Source organism: Vespula vulgaris, chromosome 9, assembly GCF_905475345.1.
Source record: "Vespula vulgaris chromosome 9, iyVesVulg1.1, whole genome shotgun sequence".
Classification (NCBI taxonomy): Eukaryota; Metazoa; Arthropoda; class Insecta; order Hymenoptera; family Vespidae; genus Vespula; species Vespula vulgaris.
Window position 1 is genome coordinate 1012399 of NC_066594.1, and position 19992 is coordinate 1032390.

The following is a 19992-nucleotide window of genomic DNA, read 5'->3' on the forward strand; positions in this document are numbered from 1 at the left end:
TTTTATATAAAACTATCTAAATGTCGCAATAAAATAAAATAAAGAATGTGAGGATATCTTAATTTTAAATTTACCTAAAATAAAACAAGGAATGCGAGAAAGTTTTAATTTTTAGTAGAAATATATTAATTTTAATAGATATCTCAAAAATATTTTTCAAGATATTTTTCAACGGTATCAGAAAAGCTTATAAGATATAAAAAATAATTATTATCAAATGTTAGAAAGTATATATTTATTTTGTGCCTTACGTCGATAGAAAATCATATTAGAACGATTCATGTATAGAAATATTTATATGTTCCTTGGCACGTTTTGTTTAATTTATTATCACATACTTATCTATGTACATATCTAATGTATATATTTCTTCTAGATGTTTTATAAACATGTAATTAATACGAACAAAAAGTTATGATGCAAAAGATAAAAAGTATTGTGAAAAAATGTCTTGAAAGTAACCATTTGATTCATTTTACTATTCTTGAAAATACGATGAATTAATTATACAAAATTCTTTTTTCCTTCTTATTTATCGTATTTTTTATTTTGATCGATAAACAAGAATAATTTCATTTCTCGATGTCGATCTTGATCGAAAAAAATTTCTGTTTTAAAAGCAGAATGTATTGATTCGTTTATATATTCGTTTATGTATTCGTTCGTGATGCACGAGGTCTGTTCGATTTAGATAATTCATACTCGTGAATTTTAATTTAAATTGCGATAAATGATTACGAAATCGGACTTGATTCATATAAATTACATTTATCATTTTTAAATGCGAAATAAAAAGTTGAGAACAATTAATTATTCATTATTTTTGCAGTTAATCAGTAAAAACATCTGTTTTATAGATAAAATTTGAAAGAACATATGACATCAAATAGACATACGTACGTAATTACTTTCATTTGCAATGATTGTAATAAGAGAAATTTAATTTATATTTCTAATTTGGCTTTAATTTGATTTACAACATTTGTAAAAGGAACGAAATAACATTCTTAGATAAATGTCTATGTTAATTTCCAAAAACGGATTAAAATTTTGATCCTTGGTTATATTCATTCGATTCATACGAATTGAATATATTCGACCTTTAATTTTTAATTTTATTTTTTTATCATCAAAATTATTTAAAATACTCACGTTATTAGTTTTAAATGACTCGTTCCTCATATATATATATATATTATTTTCTATTTATTCGATCGCTTTAATGTTACTAAATATGTTACTATATATATATATACATATTAAAAGTTAAATTTAATATAAAGATAATGGAACTAATTATCATAGTTTTCTACGTATTATAAATAATCGATATAAAACGTATATAAGATATTAACTTTTCTTGTTTTTCTTTATTTCTTTTCTTTCTTATTGCATAACATAACAATACAAAAAGTAATATTTTAGAAAGATCATTCGTATTTCTCAGATAATACAACAAGACTTATTTGTTGATACTGTAGATTTTTTTCTCGTTGTTATAATATAGCAGGTAGTAATAAAAGTGTACATAGTAATTCATCTTCTATCGGAATACGAAGAAATTGATAAATACAAATTATTAACTATGAAGTCTGGACGAACGAGTCTTCACTTGTTAGTCAAATCGTTTATGTTCGTTATAATTATACGTTTTTTACATATGATACAGTATGTTTTCTTCAAAGAATTAGAATATGAAAATGTGATATTGGTCGACGCATACGTTTATTTTTATTACGTTTAACAGAGTTTTTATAGCGTTAATAGATCATTATTTAGTATTTTTTCATATCGGAAAATAAACTGCTCCCATCTCCTTACTGATCTTGATTTTTTTTCATTTACTAGTTTTATAATAAATAGAAAAAGTATATATATATTTTCTTTTGATTTTTACAAAAAAATATAGAGAGAGGAAGAGGAAAAAGAGAGAGGGAGAGAGAGAGAAAGAGAGAGAGAGAGAGAGAGAGAGAGAGAGAGAGAGAGAGAGAGAAATATGTAGATTTATTCTTTTTACTTGTATTAATTTACAACAAATCTTTTATATTAATTGCCATCGATCAATGTCTGATCGTTTCCTTGCTCGGCGAATGTCCATTATTATCTATTCACGGAAGTAGATATAACGTATGCATTTATAGGATTGATCAAGTTACCTCTTATGCAATCTGTGCTATATGAAAGGTTTTCATTATACGACATGATTTTTACGTAATTCAGAAATCTTTTATTCTTGGTCGTTACGCAAATAAACCTATGCAATTGCCATCGTCTTATAACTGAAAATAATAAAGAAACGTAGATATGTACCTATGTCCCCATTGTTTGTTTTCTTTTCTTCGTTCGTTGATTCAATGACAAGACTTTTTCTTTACATTTGAAATATTTATAAAAATATTCAATTTGAGGAAATTATAAGATAAATAAAATGACATTGACGAACATATAAATTTTTTATTATTACATATTTTATATAGATTGGTGATGCGTGAGTATTTAATTCACAATAGAAAAAAGATAGATAGTTATTTAATATAATATTATATTATTTTATTAAAAACAGAGTAGAAAAAAATGTAGTCTCTTAAACCTTCGCTGATAAGGACCTTGTACCTTCGTGGAATAGTGGTGCTTCGGTAAAGTAGTATATCGTTTGTATCGACACAGTTTGCTGGAATATTTAAATGTTAAAATTAAAAGAAAAAAGAATAGAATATTTGCAAAATCGTTAACAATAATAACACAGTGTTTTATTTGATTCTATTGAATCGATTAAAATATATTTATTTTATTTAATAAATTAGCATTATATTGATAGGATAAAATTCAATTGAAATAAGTTAATTTATATCGTTAAAAATTCATATGATCAATATAGAATATAGTTCTTCTCCATTAAATTTTATTATACTCATGGTTGGACGATAAATAATGATAAAAACTTATTTCAAACTCGAAATTCGTTGTAATCCTTGGACATACCAGTAGATGGTTCTCGTATACCTTTAAGAGAGGTAACGTTCTTGAAAATTCCAAACGTCGAAATATAACTAATTAACATTCATTACAATTTCAGATCAAACATCCCAAATATTTATCCTATTTTACTTTATTCGTTAATAATACAATGTTAAACGAATAAATTTGAAAATTTAACCGAAATATACTTTTATCACTTTTATCGCCGTTCTATATTTAATATTTATTTTATATATTACCGTATATGCATCCAATAATAAAATCGAAGTCATTGCAAATCGGAGAACACGGGTAATTACAAAGAATAAATGGGAGATATAATTAGCTTCATTAATTCTACAAATTATACAGTTAATTAAATCCGGAGCAAAATGATGCGCGATACGAAAAAATAAACAAGAAATAGAGAAAGAGGTACAAAAAAGAAAGAAAAAAAATAAAAAAAGAAAGAAACGTCTTGAGACAGCGGGGAGATATCGGAGAGGGGAGAGAAATGCATGTATAAAAATGCAAAAGAAAAAAAGAGATGCAGTGAAATCAATTAAAAAGCAGACTTTAAACTCTTTCATTCGTAAATGAATCTTCTGAAAGAAGTGTAACGTCTTCCCCCGTGTACCGAAGAGATTATCGATCCTACCTTTTTCTTTCTTTTTGCTCCGAGGGCCAAGCTCGTTCATTCAGTCGTAGGAGGAGGGGAGATGGTGTCAAGAGTGAGAGAGGGGTTAGTCGTGGTAGTGGACTAAGGGGGTGGACGAGGGGTATCGCTCGAGCGACGGTTGGGTACGGAATTAAAGATGGCGGTACTTTTTCCATTGTCTCACCCCCAGCGAATTCTTTCTCTTTTGCTCTACCACTCCTCTACCCCTCTTTATCCCCTTTGCTCTTCCGTCGTCTACCTTCTTATCGAGGTTGCTGGCGACGTAGTAGAAAAATGGGTTGGGCTATTCAATGCCATCGACAGGATGGCTCTCGATTTCTTCAAAATGTCGGTATATCTCTCTATGAACGGATGGATACTGTAAAAATGAAAGAAATGAAAAGCAAAAAAAAAAGAAAGAGAATATTTCTTTTTCCTCCTTCTTGGAAAACTGTGATAATTTTTGGTTAAAATGTAAACAAGTAAGTTTAGACTAAGTCGCGGTTAAAATAACCGGAGGATTATTTTCTACTCTGTCTTTGTCTATCTTTCTCTCTTTCTCTCTTTGTCTCTTTCTATTTCTGTCTGTCTCTCTCTCTCTCTCTCTCTCTGTTTCTCTCTGTCTCTTTCTAATTTCTCAGAAAATGCTCTGGTACGAAGTTATTCGATGTCGGAAAAGAGGTATTATTTTTCCCTCTTAATGCCTCACTAGGTATTGACCGACTAACATCGCAGTATTTACGCTGTGCCTCCAACTTGAGTTTCTTCGAGTCGGAGAAAATGCTCGTCTTTGTTTTTATTGCTCGAACGGTGAAGGAGAAGGAGGTAGAGGCAGTGAGTCGAAAGGATAGAAAGAAGGGAGAAGGAGAAGGAGGAGAAGGAGGAGAAAGAGGAGGAGGAGGAGGAGGAGGTTGGGAGGTGGGTTGGAAGGAGGCTACAAGGGGTTGGAAGGAAAAAGAGACAAGAGAGCGGAGAAACGAGCCGGGGTATAAGAACAGAAGGAGGAAAAGGAGGAAAGGAAAAGCAAATGAGAGCTTGTGTTCTCTCTCTCTCGTTCACTCTTTTTCTCTCTTTCTCTTTTCAGAAGGATGGGGCTAGTAATGCGAAAGGTATGCAAGAAATCGCGAGTCCGCTTCCACTCTTCACCTCTCCCTGCCTATCACCCTCCACCATCTCCACCACCACCAGCAACACCACCCTCTGCCCACCTTCTACTTCTCCCTACCTACTCCCCACATCCAACTCCTTTCTACCTTTTCCATTTCCGCAGACTTTTCTGAGCAGCGTCGAAGCAAAAACTTCAAGCGAATCCTTCTGACCGTAAAAGAAAATGACGCTTAAAAAGGAAGAAAATAAAAGAGCGATGAAGAAGACGCGCGCGCGAACTCGCGAGAGAAACAGAGAGAGAAAAAGAAAGAGAGAACGAGGGAGAGAAAGAAGCAGAGAGAGAGAGAGAGAGAGAGAGAGAGAGAGAGAGAGAGAGAGACAGAGAGAAGGAAGGAAAAAGAAACTGTTTCTCTCTCACGTCAGAATCGAACACGTTCGCATTCTGTTTAAATGCGCGCTTTCAATTCGTTCGATGAATGCGCTCAATCCTCGTTTTAACGAGTTTCTGCCTAATCAAGATAATTGAGATACTACCTACTACTTACCTATCTTTCTACTGCCTTTACCGGAACGACCGAGTCTGGGATGCGTTCACGGAAAAGTATAGGTGCCGTTTCGCGTTAACGAAACGCGCAAATTTACGAAGTTCCGTCAGAATTATTCGTTAATGGTAAAGATCTCATCTCTTTTTGGTATAGAGCTTTTGTACGAGACTTTATCGTGTAGGAGAATCAAAATTATATAGTGAATAAAATTATATTGAGTTTTATATTAAATACTTTTTTTAAGTGTTCTTTCATATATGAAATATTGTATACATATATATTTTTTTTTCTTTAATTTATTATATTAATTTATATATATATATGTGTGTGTGTGTGTGTGTATATAGCACCATTGTAATTACAAAATCATTTATTATAACTAAACAAATTGAGTTCATTTAAATGTATTATATATATATATATATATAATGATGCTATAAATATACCGGTATTACTTGACCCATATTTCCTCGTTGTAGTTCATTAATATTATAGGACGAGTCAGAAGTTCCTTTAGTTATTTTAAAAATCGATTACGACTCCTTTTCGAGACTTTTTAAGTTAAATATTTTATTTTTTTAGACTATACAAGACTACAAGTCTAGGAACTTCTTTACAATTTGAAAAAAGAATAAGTCGAAAGTGTTACGAAGAAGAGTAATCGATTTTTAAAATCACTTAGAAATTTTTGTTTTATTCTGTATAAGAAAAAAAAAATTTAACCCAAATCGATTTAAAATTTTGGTTTAATTTGTATAGATAACCGAATATTCAAAAAACACCGTTACAAATTTTGACCTCGGAAACATTTTCAGATAAATTGCTGAAATAGGTTGTTCGATTTCAAGGGCATATTGTTTTTTTATCATGCCATTTATTGTTTTTTATCTGATAGAAAGTTTCAAGGTTATTTTAAGATCCACTTTGTTTTTTAAATGGTAACCAATATTATTTATAATGACGATAAAACAAATAATCTTCGTAAAAATAAATAATTTTTATTTGAAATATTTTTCGATCCATCTTCAATTTTTTCAAATATTTAACAAAAATATCTTTATACTTTTGCAAGTTAAAAACGTCAATAACCAGTAGCTTTCGAGGAAAAATATGAGGTAAAAATAATTTATTTTAATTGAGTAAGTATCATTTTTATTATTGTGTGGAAAACACGATATGTTTAATCAGCATATTCATTATCTCTTCTCATTACTTTTTTTCATACGAATCTATGTACGTGCATATGTGTGCGTGCATGTTAGTGTGATCGTAAATGTCAAAGTGTAAATAAATAAACAAAGCTAAGAAATTCGCGAACGATAGATGATATATTTTTTGAAAAACATAAACATATTTCATTTCTCGTAATTTTCCTTAAAAATTGTTGAGACATTATGTTAAATATTTCGAAAAATTGTGCGATGAATAAACAAATCTATTAACAAAAAATGACTTTGTCTTTTTTCACGAATAATACGTGCAATCGCATCATTATAAATGGCATAGGTTATTGTTTACAAAAACAAAATTGATCTTAAAACCTTGAACCAAATAAAAAACAATGAATGACACAATAATATCCCCTTGAAATCATATAAAATTAGTCCGAACAATTTTTCATATTACGAAACGTTACTACATTAACAAAATAAAAATTATGTCACGTTTTATTTCGAACACCAGTTATATTATTATCATAATGGATCAAAGAAAGTTGCATATGAACAAATAAGCGGTTTGTTCGCCGATAGGCTTAGTACAGAGTTCAAAACATTAGCATAACTACTGATATTTAATCGGTAATTTGAATAGAATGTCCTTTGAGCTATTACTACTACAAGATCTTCTTTTGTAATTTATGCGTATCTAAGTATATATCCAGAAGAAAAAAAGATAACGATATAACGTCATCAAAGTGTTGATCAATTGAGATTATGCATACTCATTATCATTTGACATTTCTTCTTTTGTATTTTTAAAGTTTCTTTAGACAAATTAGTATTGTTAAGGAAGACGAGCTCAAACGTTTTTACTTTTTTCTTTATTCTTTTTTTTGTTATCGTTGCAATAACTCGTTCGAAAAGATATATATCCGTTCTCTTCTGTGGAATTTTAAATCATCTTAAAGTAGAGAGAACTTGATAAAAAGATGAGAAAAGAGAGAAAAAGTGTGTGTGTGTGTGTGTGAGAGAGAGAGAGAGAGAGAGAGAGATTTTAAAGACTTCTTCGATGGAAAAAAATTTTATAGGATCGTGTTTCATTGGAATAGGAAACAAACAAAAGGACAGAGTCGCGACTTGTTCTATAAATTCGATTCGTGGCTGGGAGGTAGAATATATGCATTCGAGAGAAGTACGACGAGCTCTCTCGAATTTAGATAATTTAATGATCCCGCAAATGAGACGAAACGCGTAATTACACGAGTGAGCCGAAGGCTTTCCATCCAGGATGGAATTTAATTAATTCACATCGAGTCGCCTGATCGTACGATCACGATCGAGAGGATATTAAATTACGTCGTGGATGTGCGTGTACCACGATGCTCTACGTTAGCCTCTATGCAAATACAATATTATCCGTTCCACGACTGCTCAACTGGCGTATGTGATTTTGTACTCGGTTGGGAACACACGTCGACCTTACCACAAATGCACGTATCTGTATACACGCTTAATTTGTATTTCAAATTTTATCTCCTCAATATATTTTATTTTATTATATTATACCTTACCTCGATTATTAGATCAATTATCAGTTCTAATGAATGCATCCAATGAGCTCTTGCTAACGTTTTTAAGGTCGATGTTATATTATATAAAAGAGACAAAAAGAAAAAAAAAAAAAAGAAAGGAAAAAGAAAAAGAAGGAAGAAAAACAACAATAACAACGAGACGTGACACGAAAAAACCATCACAATGTTTGATTACAACTTCGTCGTAAACAACACAAAATTATAGCTCTTAGAGAAACAATAAGATAGTTTATTATTTATGGATTAATTGATTTGTATTGTAATCAAAAAGAATCTGACGCAATAGTGACAGAATTATGTTAATAATTGTGACATTTGTTTTGTTCCTTATTTACACTTAACTCTTTTAGTTTCACTCGATTATATTTAATGAATACAAACGTGGAGATCACGTAAACGACTCCTTTATGAATGAAGCTACGAGCTTCTACCAACTACTCGTTCCCGGTAAAACTAAGTAATGCAAACTGCAAGTGAGATAGCTTATGGGATAGGTCGATAGGTAGGTAGATATGTAGGTAGGTAGGTAGGTAGGTATGTAGATGTATTACGCTTAGGGATAACGTGACCACGTGGACCGGCACACGTTTGACCAGTATGTTAATTCGTCTGACCGAGTTTGAGAAAAAAAGAAAAAAAAAATTGAAAATAAGAGGAAGGGGACACTTTGAAAAATTCTTAGTCGTCGAGGGTAGAATTTTAAGAGCAGCTGCCCCTAACGATCCTTTGTCCGAGATTAACGACAATACCTTCTTTTCTTTATTCTCTTTTTTTTTTTTCGTTTTGACGATCGATACATAGGAACGTTTTTAACTTAAATCTTTAATAAAAATTCAAGTGATCATTTTCAAGGATATCTCTAATAAGATAATGTCATCTCTCATTAATCCTTTCGTATTTCGTATTATCGTTCGTTTCATGACAAATTATCATTTATATGGACTTTATGAGACAGAGACAGAGAGAGAGAGAAAGAGAGACAGAGAGAGAGAGAAAGAGAGATCGAGTTTGATGATAGTCCAACCAATGAGAGTAGCGCCGGATCGAAATAGTTTTTCAATTTTCACGGACGATTGGTTGCCCTCCGATCGCAATTTTCCCGTCGCTTAGCTTTTCAATTATCTACCAAACGCTTTCACTGTCGTCCTTGTCGTCGTCGTCGTCGCCGTCGTCGACGACGTTGCTTTAAGGTTTCACTTGTACATTGGTATATACGAGAAACGAAATAGAAATGATCATTTTTCGGATATCTTAAAACGAATTGATCATTATTGATCATTAGCTTAAATCTTATAGCTTTCGTTTCGAGATATCGTATGTATTTTCTTTTTCTTTTTTCTCGTATTTTTTCTTTCTTTTTTTTCTTTTTTTTACAACGTCGAACTATTCCAATAACGCAATTGAAATTCTTATCAAATTTTACTTTATGGCTGTCCTTATCAAATTTTATTTTACGGCCGTTCTAATAATAGTTATTAGCCACACACATATATGGATATTTTAATATGTATACGTGTTATTAATATTTGCATCATGCTTTACGAATGCATAATAAATTTTACTGTTATTATTTACGTCCTTGCATTATGACGCGTAATGATGAATTCGTAAAATATTCGACAGTTAATGACAGTTTATGAGAACATTTGATATCTCGTTAACACCGGTTATTTAAGGATTTTGATAATCATCGTATTATATGTCGTACTTTACGATATTATGAATGTACATTATATTATTTGATAGAAAAAAAAATTCACATACATACATACATACATATATATTCTATACTATATATATATAATGATATGAAATAACGAAACAAATAAGATCTAAGAGGCATTATTCGTTCGAACGTTTCGTGTCCGTGAAATAATGTCTTGAAAAGGGATAATAGTTTTCTGGATAAATTATGACGTCATAAGGTACCTCGCAGAAAGCAAAAACAAAAGATGACGACGTAGCCAGGGGCGGCCAAGAGAAAATAATAAAAGCTTTTTGATCGTGTCATAAATCTTTCGTGGCTTTGTTTTTACGTCACTTAAAGCTGTTCGGTCTCTTTCTTACTTCTTGGAAAACGTGATCAGTTTCCGTGATCAAAACCTTGAGAGATCGCTTAAAAAATTTTTTTTAGATCTCTCTTTTTATTTTTTATATATTTTTTTCATTCCCGAATGGAGCTTCGTCCTCGATAAAGTTTGTCTTTTTATTCCGTTTTCCTTTCTGTTTATTTCTCTTTTTTTTATTTTCATCCGAAGCAACCAATAATTTCTCTTTCTCTTTTCAAATAATAAATTAATAATACTTTTATTGTATTAATAAGGATTTTTAACAATTTTTACAAATGTTATTTGATTAGTTAATTTCGATTCGTTTTCAACCGACAAGTTACAAGTCTTTTTCTTATTCGAAATATTTCGAATAAATTATCATCGACGTTAGAAGGTAAGGAACGTTTTGTGTAAGGAATAAGTACCTTACCGAAAGGTTACTGGGGCAAGAGTACGAAGGGTTGATAGAAAGAGAGAGAAAGAGAAAAAGAGGAAGAGAGAGAGAGAGAGAGAGAGAGAGAGAGAGACAGAGAGAGAGAGAAAGAGAGAGAGAGAAAGAAGGAGAAAGGTCGGACAAGAAAGGACCGAAAAGTCTTCTATCGTAAAACAGGTTTGTAAACCGAAATGTACTTTGGACAGCCGAAAACCTTTTTCTTTGTATCTTTTTTCTTCTTTTTATATTTCTTTTTGAATTTCTAATCGACTCCATCTTTCAAAAGGTTTCGCAAAACTCTAGAAGGGTCTTCCTTACAATCAATTCTCATGCGTATAATCTCGCTGACGTGGCATTAACGTTGATCTACATCGACTAAATCGAATGAGAAAATTTCGTAATGAAAATAATAAAAATTCTCGAGATAACATTTAAATGAACATTCTCTTCGTAAATATTTTCAAAGGTTTTTTTAAAGATTAATTTGATTATAAGTGACGAAGAGTTACGTAAGTTATTTCGAAAGTCAAAAAGAATTTTATTTCTTTTTAAAAGAATCAAAAAAAGAAAATGAAAAAGAAAAAAAAGAAAAGAAAAAAAGAAACGAGTTTCGAACGCGAGACGAGTTTAATTCACATAGTTGTAATATAGGTATTTTTTCTTTTTCTTTTTTTTTGTTCTTTTTCACTCATCTTTCTTTAAAGCAAAATGAGATCATAGATGCGTCATTATAATTCGAGATAAAAGTAGATAAAAGCGGATAAAGATGAAAGATAAAAGTGATAGTAGTAAAAAGTAGTCCCTACGCTGATCTGCGGTTTTAAACCGTCGTTCGGCTCTTTTACGTCCTTCTAAAAACGTCTGCCCAGTGGAGGACGATAAAGAATGAACTCGGGAATATGCTGTCGTAAACTTCGAAGGGCGAGCCCTTCGTAACCAGTCGCAGAAGTTCGTATCGAAGAAAAGTAAAAGAAGGTAACATTTAGCTCCTAAAAGCGAAGGAATCGTTTTGGTTGTTTAAGAACGAATAATAAAAAAATTTTTCGATCAATGTATATACGACCTGAAACGGTTTAGTCAGTGTTTACTCAGTCCCTTTTTATAGTCCTTTTTTATACCATACGTCTAATTCTTTTCAATCTTATTTTGAATGTTTTATAAAAACTGAAACCGAATAAATTTTAACGTTAAGAAACGTAGATTCGTCGAGCCGATCAATTCTTTTTCTTTTTTTTGTTCAATTAATATCATTTCTGAATTCAGTCGAATTTATTGTCGATTGTATAAAATTTACATCGATCGAAAAAATTATGTTATACATCATAATTAATAAATCGTAAATTCGCAGTAGACAAATTTTTTTAGTTCGGTTAAACGAAGAAGTTGTTTGTATCGAAAAGGTACGACGGTCCTAGGAATCGATTTAAATAATTCATCGAAACGGCCAGTCAAAAGAAAATTAATAAAAGTTAACACCATCGTAAACTACGATCATAATATAGAAAGTTCTTCTAAACAATATGTTAACAATTGAGCTTAGTCTATCATTTACAAGTGTCCTCTTTTCCTGAAGAGAGAGAAAGAGAGAGAGAGAGAGATAGAGATAGAAAGAGAAAGGTAAAACAACCCCTAAAAATCGTCAGACTCTTTCCACCCTCTCAATCTCTCCCTCTCATCTTCCCCACTTTTTCATCCCTTCTTTTCGTACTTTTTCCCCTACAACGTCTTTCCCTACCACCTTTAACGTCCGCGAGTCAGGAGAAAAGTCGAGTAAGAAAAGTGGGTGGCGATGGTGACCCACCCTTTCGAGGAAGGGAAAAAGAGGGAAAAAGAGGGGGTAGGAGAGATGGAATAGAGATAAAGGGAGAAGGAAAAAGAGAGAGAAAGGGGTAGTTTAAAAGGAAGAAGAAAGAGGATAGAAGTTCTATTTCTTCTCGCTCGATCGCCCTCGCATTTTCTTTCTCCTTCTCACACTCTTGCTATATTTCAGATAAGAATAAAGTAAACGGCGAATGGGGTTGCGTCTGGAGGGGTGACTGCTTCGTTGCAGCGAAGCTTTGGAGGAGCGTGCGAGGTGAAAGCGAAGATCTCTCTCTCTCTCTTTCTCTCTTTTTGTGTGTGTCTCTTTCTCTCTTTCTTTCTCTCCCTATCTTCCTTTCTCTTTCTCTTTCTCTTTCTCTTTTCTTGGCCGGGACGTATCAAAGCGAAAAGGGGAAAAGCAAAAAGTACGACGATCGATGCTACCGGCCACACGGAATACAATGAAGACGCCTCGGCTCAAGGAAACCCTTACGTTTCTCTCTTTACTTTTCTACGCTCGCTTCGCTCTCTTCTTCTTCTTTTTTTTCTTTTTTTTTTCTTTTTCTTTTTCTTTTTCTTCTTCTCCTCCTTTATCTTCTCCTTTGTTCTTCCTTTTTCTTTTTCTTTCTCCTTTCTTCTCTTAGTGTTCTTCTCTAGTTTTTCGCTTTTTCCCTTCTTCTCCTTCTTCGCTTTAGCAAGAAACGCGCGATAAGGAACGCGACCTCTCTCTCGAGTATTTATTTCACGACGACTTGGACCTCGTTAATGCCGTTTTCTTAGAACGTAACTTTTCGCGAACGAGTAAAATTTTTTTACGGTCGTATGTTCTTCCTTTAATCGTTCGACCATGTTTACGATCTATCTACTATGGACGTTCTATTCTAAGCCGATGTAATGTACTTACTTACTTACTTACTTACTTACTTATTTTTATTCGTTATATTAACATTAAATAAAACGAAAAAGATATCTATTCAATATTTTAATTCGTAAACAGAAAATAATAAATATTATATTTCGTAAAGAGGGAATATGAGATATCGTATTTCTTGAAACAACAAATTATTAAACATTATATTTTTTTAATGAAATATACTAAATATTGTATTTCTAATTTAGCGTATCTATTATATTCGAAAATATCGGGTTTTAACAATCGGTGAGTTTTAATCGATCAGTTCTTAGATAAAATTAACAAAATTTCACGATTTCCGAATACAAGTTCTTCTCACGCGAATGATTCGGTCAAATTTAATGATGTATCGTCGCACGTATTATGGTATTAGTATATGTTTTTCTTATATGTTTTTGTTCACTTTTTATTCCTTCTTTTTTTTTTTTGAAGAAATTTTTTATTGTTATTATCTCTAGATTTTCATATTATTTTATATGCAAATGCGTATTTTATACGTCAAGTAACGTCATGGTAAAACATACTGGTTGTGGACAATTATTAATTAGAACGTGCAGTAAAGTATAGTAAAATATATTACGTCATTTTGCTTTAATAATAGAGATTGTTATCATGGATAGAAAAACGATAGGAGTAGAAGAGAAAAAAAAAGAAATAAGGAAAGAAAAAAATTGTAATGATTTTCTGAGATTTTAGTAAGTTTCGAGGGAAATATCTTCTTTTTCTTTTTTTCTTTTTTGCTACCCCTATCCGTCATCAAGTTCCAGCTCTTGTCCTCTCCTTTAGAGGGTGAGCGTTCGTTGAAAGTAACACAGAGAGAGACAGGGAGATATATATATATATAGAGAGAGAGGAATAGAGAGAAAGAGAGAGACGATTGGAGGGAACGGCGAATGGTGGGATGAATTTCCTAATTAAAACTCGCGTGAAACTATTTAAAACTTAAAAAGGAACGAGGTTAGGCCAAAAGCAACTCGGGGCCCATTATCGCTCTCGTCAACGAACTTCGGCAAATTAATAAATTTTCATGGAAAATCTATCTCTTTTATTGCGCATATTCCTTTTTCTTTTTTATCCTTTCTCAAGCCTTTGTTTCCTTTCTTTCTCTCTTTTTCTTTTTCTTTTTTTTTTTAATATTATCAATTATCGTCTTCATCGAAAGAAAAACGAAGAACAAGAAGATTCCCTTTTTTTTTTCAGTTACGTCGATTAGATCGTATTTTGTCGTATTTATCGAGAGAATAGTCTTTGTTTTTCTTCTATTTTCACTTTTCTATTTAACGAACGTTTTCAAGTGAGATTTACTTTAACGGCCTGGTTGGTGTGTAGCGGCGAGCACGTTGTGCAATTAGAAACGCCACTTTTAAGCCGGGTCATAGATTTTTCGCATAGCCACCCTGCTTAAAGCGGGCAAAATTTAAGGGCAGTTTACAAGCCTCTTGATCTATGCACTCGCGATGCATTTAATTCTCGTTTTCTTTTCCCATTATATAATTAGTTTGCTGCTCTTTAATATAGATTTCACTAATTCTTACGATTTGTTTTGCCAATGGAAATCGTCTGAAACTTAAACCTACGTGTAATTTTTATACGAAAAATTATACGACATTATTTTGAGATAATTTTGGATAACTACCAAGGCAAATTCGTCATTTAAAAATTATTGGATTAATTATTTCGCGATATAAAAGAGACCTGCCTTATCCGTTTCGTAGAAATTGCGTGGCGTGACATCTATGCCAGTATCGTATAGTTTTTAAGCGATCTTACAAATATTTTTTCGTTTGGTCGATAAAGAAGTTTACTATTTTTTAACTATCGGTAATAATATATGATATAGAGGGCGACGAAACTGTACGAAATCTTATCAAGACGATAAAAAAATAATTTTTCGAATCCTATTATTGTATTAGATTGTAAATAAACTTTGGAATTATTTGAGAAACGTTTGCTACATTTTACGAAGCACTTGTGCATTTAAAAATTACATTGAATTAACGAAAAAAAATGTTATCTTTTTATCGCTAATAATTAATAAAAATATTTAGTTAACGTGAAATCAAATTGACGGCGACACTAGACGTATAAAAACTGTTTTTAAAAACGCATAAATTTTAATCGATTGCAAGAGAGATAAAATTTTTAAATTAATATTAATAAAGGGTATTTTAATTAATTCATATTCTGAATGTAATTATGGAATATTGTCGCGATCATAATACGTCCATATGAATAAATATCTACAAACTTAAATCCCATTAGCGCTTATTGTTGGCCAACAAAAATAATAGCCACTAATTTCGACTGAATGTGACGGACCCGCTACGCTAATAAAGTTTAAAATTAACGCGACAGACGATACTCTGTCACGAGAATTGCAGCGGATCAAATGAGTCGTGACGCACGAAACGATCATCGAGTTTCAATTCGCGATTTAGAGACGTAATATACGTCATTGTCGTTAAAATTATTGGATAAATTTTACTACTTTGATAGTTAATCAGCAATGTCATTACTTTTTGGAAAAAAATATTTATAACGAAATCCTTTTAGGATGAATAATAAATTGTAGGTGTATGATCAATTAGAACGTAAATATCATTTTATTTGACCGTACGATTGCAAATGAAATAAATACGAAGAATATGTATGCATTCATATGGATCGATTTCGTACGATTGCAAATGAAATAAATACGAAGAATACATATGCATTCATATGGATCGATTTCGTTCGATATAAGCCCGTGTAATAACTTCCAGACGTAGAGAACGCGAATTATTTCGTGCGTTTATGAATTCGTGTAAAACTATTTTTAGTATTTCCTTCTACATGAATGATAGACGTTACATTAAACATTTTATTAATAATAATAAATTTATTATAACAATAGATATTATTTAGAGAATATATATATAGAAAAAGAGAAAGAGAGAGAAAATTCAATAGATATTATGGTCGCATTATTCGAGATAAAAAATATTAGTAAATAATATTACAATGATTAAGAGAAACAAGAAAGAAATATATCTAGCCGAACATTATTCCATGGATAAACAGAATTTTGAAATAATTTTCGAATCGTCGAAATGTCTGAAAATACATTTATATCCGAATTGTGATTAAATTTTGATAATAAATAAATCGAAGAAAAGAGATAATTTAATTTTGATAAAGACAACGATTAAAGGAACCTGTGTGAAAAATAAAGAAAAATAGAGAGAGAAAAAAGAGAAAGAGAGAGAGAGAGAGAGAGAGAGAGAGAGAGAGAGAGAGAGAGAGACATAATCGATTTTCGTCTTGAGAAGGAGTAGGTGCGTGGGTTTAGGCAGTAAAAGCACGTTTAGAGAGTTTAGTTCGAGAGACGAGAAACTCGACGACCCGGCAACCATTGCTAAGGTTCTCATAAAAATTTTACCCTCTCCCCATATCCCTTTAAACCATGCGTCTCCATCGCTCTTACACCCCCTCTCATGCTTTCTCTCGCTTTCTCTCGGTCGTTCTCTAAGCACGGCTAATTCAAAATGGCGTCGCCACCCCTATATCATTCGCAAGCCTCCCCTATTCTAGGAGAACCCCTCGGCGAAGCGGCGCGTTAGGGGTGGGGCCACCGAACTATGGCGCCCCTTACACCCTTCGCTACGTCGAGGAACTTCCAACAAATTGAAATCCCGCATTTTCCACAGGCCTAAGCCTGGAAGCGTTTTCTCTCTCTCTCTCTCTCTCTCTTTCTCTTTCTCTCTGTTTCTTTGTCTCTCTCCGTTATGCATAGTTTTAACGTGTCCTTCTTATCAAATTTTACAATATTAGAATATATTGTAAAATAAGAAATCTATCGAAGAAAAATGTTAATAGTATTACTTGTTTCTTTCTTTTTCTATTTTTTTTCTCTTTTTTCTCTTTCTTTTTTCTCTCTTTTTTTTTTTTTTTTTTTTAAAGAAAGAAACGACTGATATAATGAAAATTTTCTTCTCTAATAATAATATTTATTTATTCCTAATGGTAATTAATTCGTAGACATTTCAATGATTTATATTATGTCGATTTCATGCATTTATAAATTCGTGCCTTAACAATAATGTTATTTATAGGTAAAAATCGTTCCTGATTACATGTAATCTTTTAAACTCATTCAAGTGAATAATAAAAATATATTCATGAAAGGGTCTCGAGCAAAGAAAGTTCAAGCTATCAAAGGAAACTTTCATGATTATAATTTTACTGTTAATAATAAAGATCATTCATTATACCAAGCATGCTGAAGGGATTAACAAGAAAAGAGGAAAAGAAGAAGAAAAAAAGAGAGCATCATCCGACCGTAAATACAATCGATACATAAACAGGCGCAAATAAATGCATGAAACTAATACAAAAAAATCACAAGCTTTTTTATTTATCGATGATATCCTAACATCATCAAAAAGAAAGAAAGAAAAAAGAAAGAAAGAAAGTTAAAAAAAAAATAGAATGTAATAACAAATTAATAACGATTGAACTAACTCGTTCGAGATTTCCGATTGTGTTCGAAGTCGGACGTTTATAGCGAGACCAGAAGCAAATACTTTCAGTGAAGAGTCGCCTTCGGGTGTTCGACAAAATGTAGAGAAGTGCATGAGGTGATTGCAGCGTGAAAGAGGGGAAGGGTGATGGCAGTAGGATGAGGAGTGAGGAAGCTGCAGGAGGAGGAGGAGGAGGACTAGTGTTGAATCGGTTTGGATAGAAAGACCAGTGAAGCGGGGTTATAAGAGAGGGACAGTAGTGTAAGAGAAGGAGGAGGAGGAGGAGGAGGAGGAGGAGGATTAGGGAGGGGTAGTCAGAGGTAGGTGTTGGTTGTGTCGGAATGCGAATTTGGACATCGAGGGAGTGTCGCGTCCGTTCCGCAAATTTCGACGACCGCCGAGATTTCGCGTCCTGTCCATATAATCACCGTTCTCCGAATTCCACGAACGAGATAGTTAGGGCACTTGTGGCAAATGCCAAACTTTTCAAACGTTCACAATCTTTCGTTTTTTCTCCGCGACACCTTCCGCGGCCGCGTCTCCGACGAATCGAATTCTATCGACGACCAAACGTATGCAGTACTTATGTATAATACATATGTACATATGTACATATTTACGCGTTTCTCTGCTACAAATAGGAAATGCAAAACCAAAACCGATTTTCTCTTTCGTCGGAATAATTACGAGTGATGTATGTATTTCCTACGACCACGTCTGTTTCAAAATGTATTTATTTAACTTATTCCTAAAGTAATATTGCGTGGGAATGCGTCTGATTTGCAAATATGTTATTACTATCTAAACTCGTAAACGATATATCTATATTATTTGATTACTGTTAATCCTTCGTTGTATGTGGAATTTGATACTTGATAATTGTATATAGATATTTTATATATATATATATTTCTTTAATCAAAGAAGAAAAAAGATCGAAATAGAATTAAAGATAATTATTAATAAAAAAATCAAAGATGATTATTCTTTCTTCTTTTTTATGTCCGATAATAATGCAATTGTTACATTATTAAATAGAAAAAAATATATCAAAATTATTTATCAATGCATTATTTATATTTTATATATAAGTACATATACATATATATACATCCCACATAGGCATGCACACAAACGTTATTTTTTTTACCTTTGTTTCCTTGATAAATATACAATGCTCAAGATTTTTTCCTATCAAACTTCCAAGTTAACAAAATAATAAAAGACTAATAAAATAAGTAACATCAATAAAAAGTACCTGATATTCCTTAGTTTCTTCAGATAGGTTCAATATACCTTACGAGTTAGGCATGTAGCCATTCCGTATTTGTATCAATCCCACACACATATATATATATATATATGTGTTTAAATATATCCAAAGCGTGTCAACGTGCTCGTTCGATTAAGCATGCGTACGTCTAGCGATTAGATAAATGATCTTGAATATATTAGGTAGGAACAGAGAGAAATAGATAGAGACAGAGAGAGAGAGAGAGAGAGAGAGACAGAGAAATAAAGAGATAGAGAGATAGATAGATAAATGGATAGAGAGACAGAGAGACAGAGAGACAGAGAGAGAGAGAGAGAGAGAGAGAGAGAGAGAGAGAAAGAGAGAGAAAATAAAAAAGAAAAAGAAATAAGAGAAATCAACAGGAAGAGACGTAAAAATTTTACGCGAATTTTTCCGCGGCTCGCGTCGAACTGACCTCGCCCTTATTTTTCGGCCCTGTTCGTTCCTTGCTTCCTACCGCTCCCTCCTCATCGACCGCCCCTTCCTCGTTCTCTTTCTTCCTCTATCTCCTTTTCTCCCTCGTCATTCTCTTTGTCCCTCTTTCTTCCTATCCCTTTACTCTTCACAACCCGCGTCGCGGGATTTTTACGATTCTGCGCGTGGAAAAATCACCTTTTTCCGGTTAACCCTCTTGTGAGACTGCGCGTCCCTCTAGCTACATCCTTTTTCCTCCAATTATTTTTCTATATAACTTTCTTTCTCACGTTCTTTCTTTCTTAAACATCTTGTTCGTTTATACAGAAAGAGAGAGAGAGAGAAAGAGAGAGAAAGAGAGAGAGAGCACAGATACAATATTCATGTATTCGTCTGGTTTCTATCCTGTTTCTTTCAAAAATAATATAAAAAGATAAAAGAAAAAGTAAAACAAAGAAGAAAAAAAACTGCATTATATTTATGAAACATTGTAATTCAAAGGATTCGGAAAATTTCTTTTCTAACATTGTTAGATACGTTCGGTTATTGGAATTTCATATATAACTAA

General features: G+C 32.3%; 1 long non-coding RNA gene across 1 annotated transcript; it reads right to left on the reverse strand.

Moving 5' to 3' along the window:
* Positions 1–2533: 2533 nt before the first annotated feature.
* Positions 2534–19263, reverse strand: LOC127066354 (uncharacterized). The gene is made up of 3 exons (XR_007782363.1): positions 18975–19263; positions 3617–3995; positions 2534–2671 (listed from the first exon to the last, which is right to left on the reverse strand). It is a non-coding gene; the product is annotated as an uncharacterized LOC127066354 (long non-coding RNA).
* Positions 19264–19992: the final 729 nt, after the last annotated feature.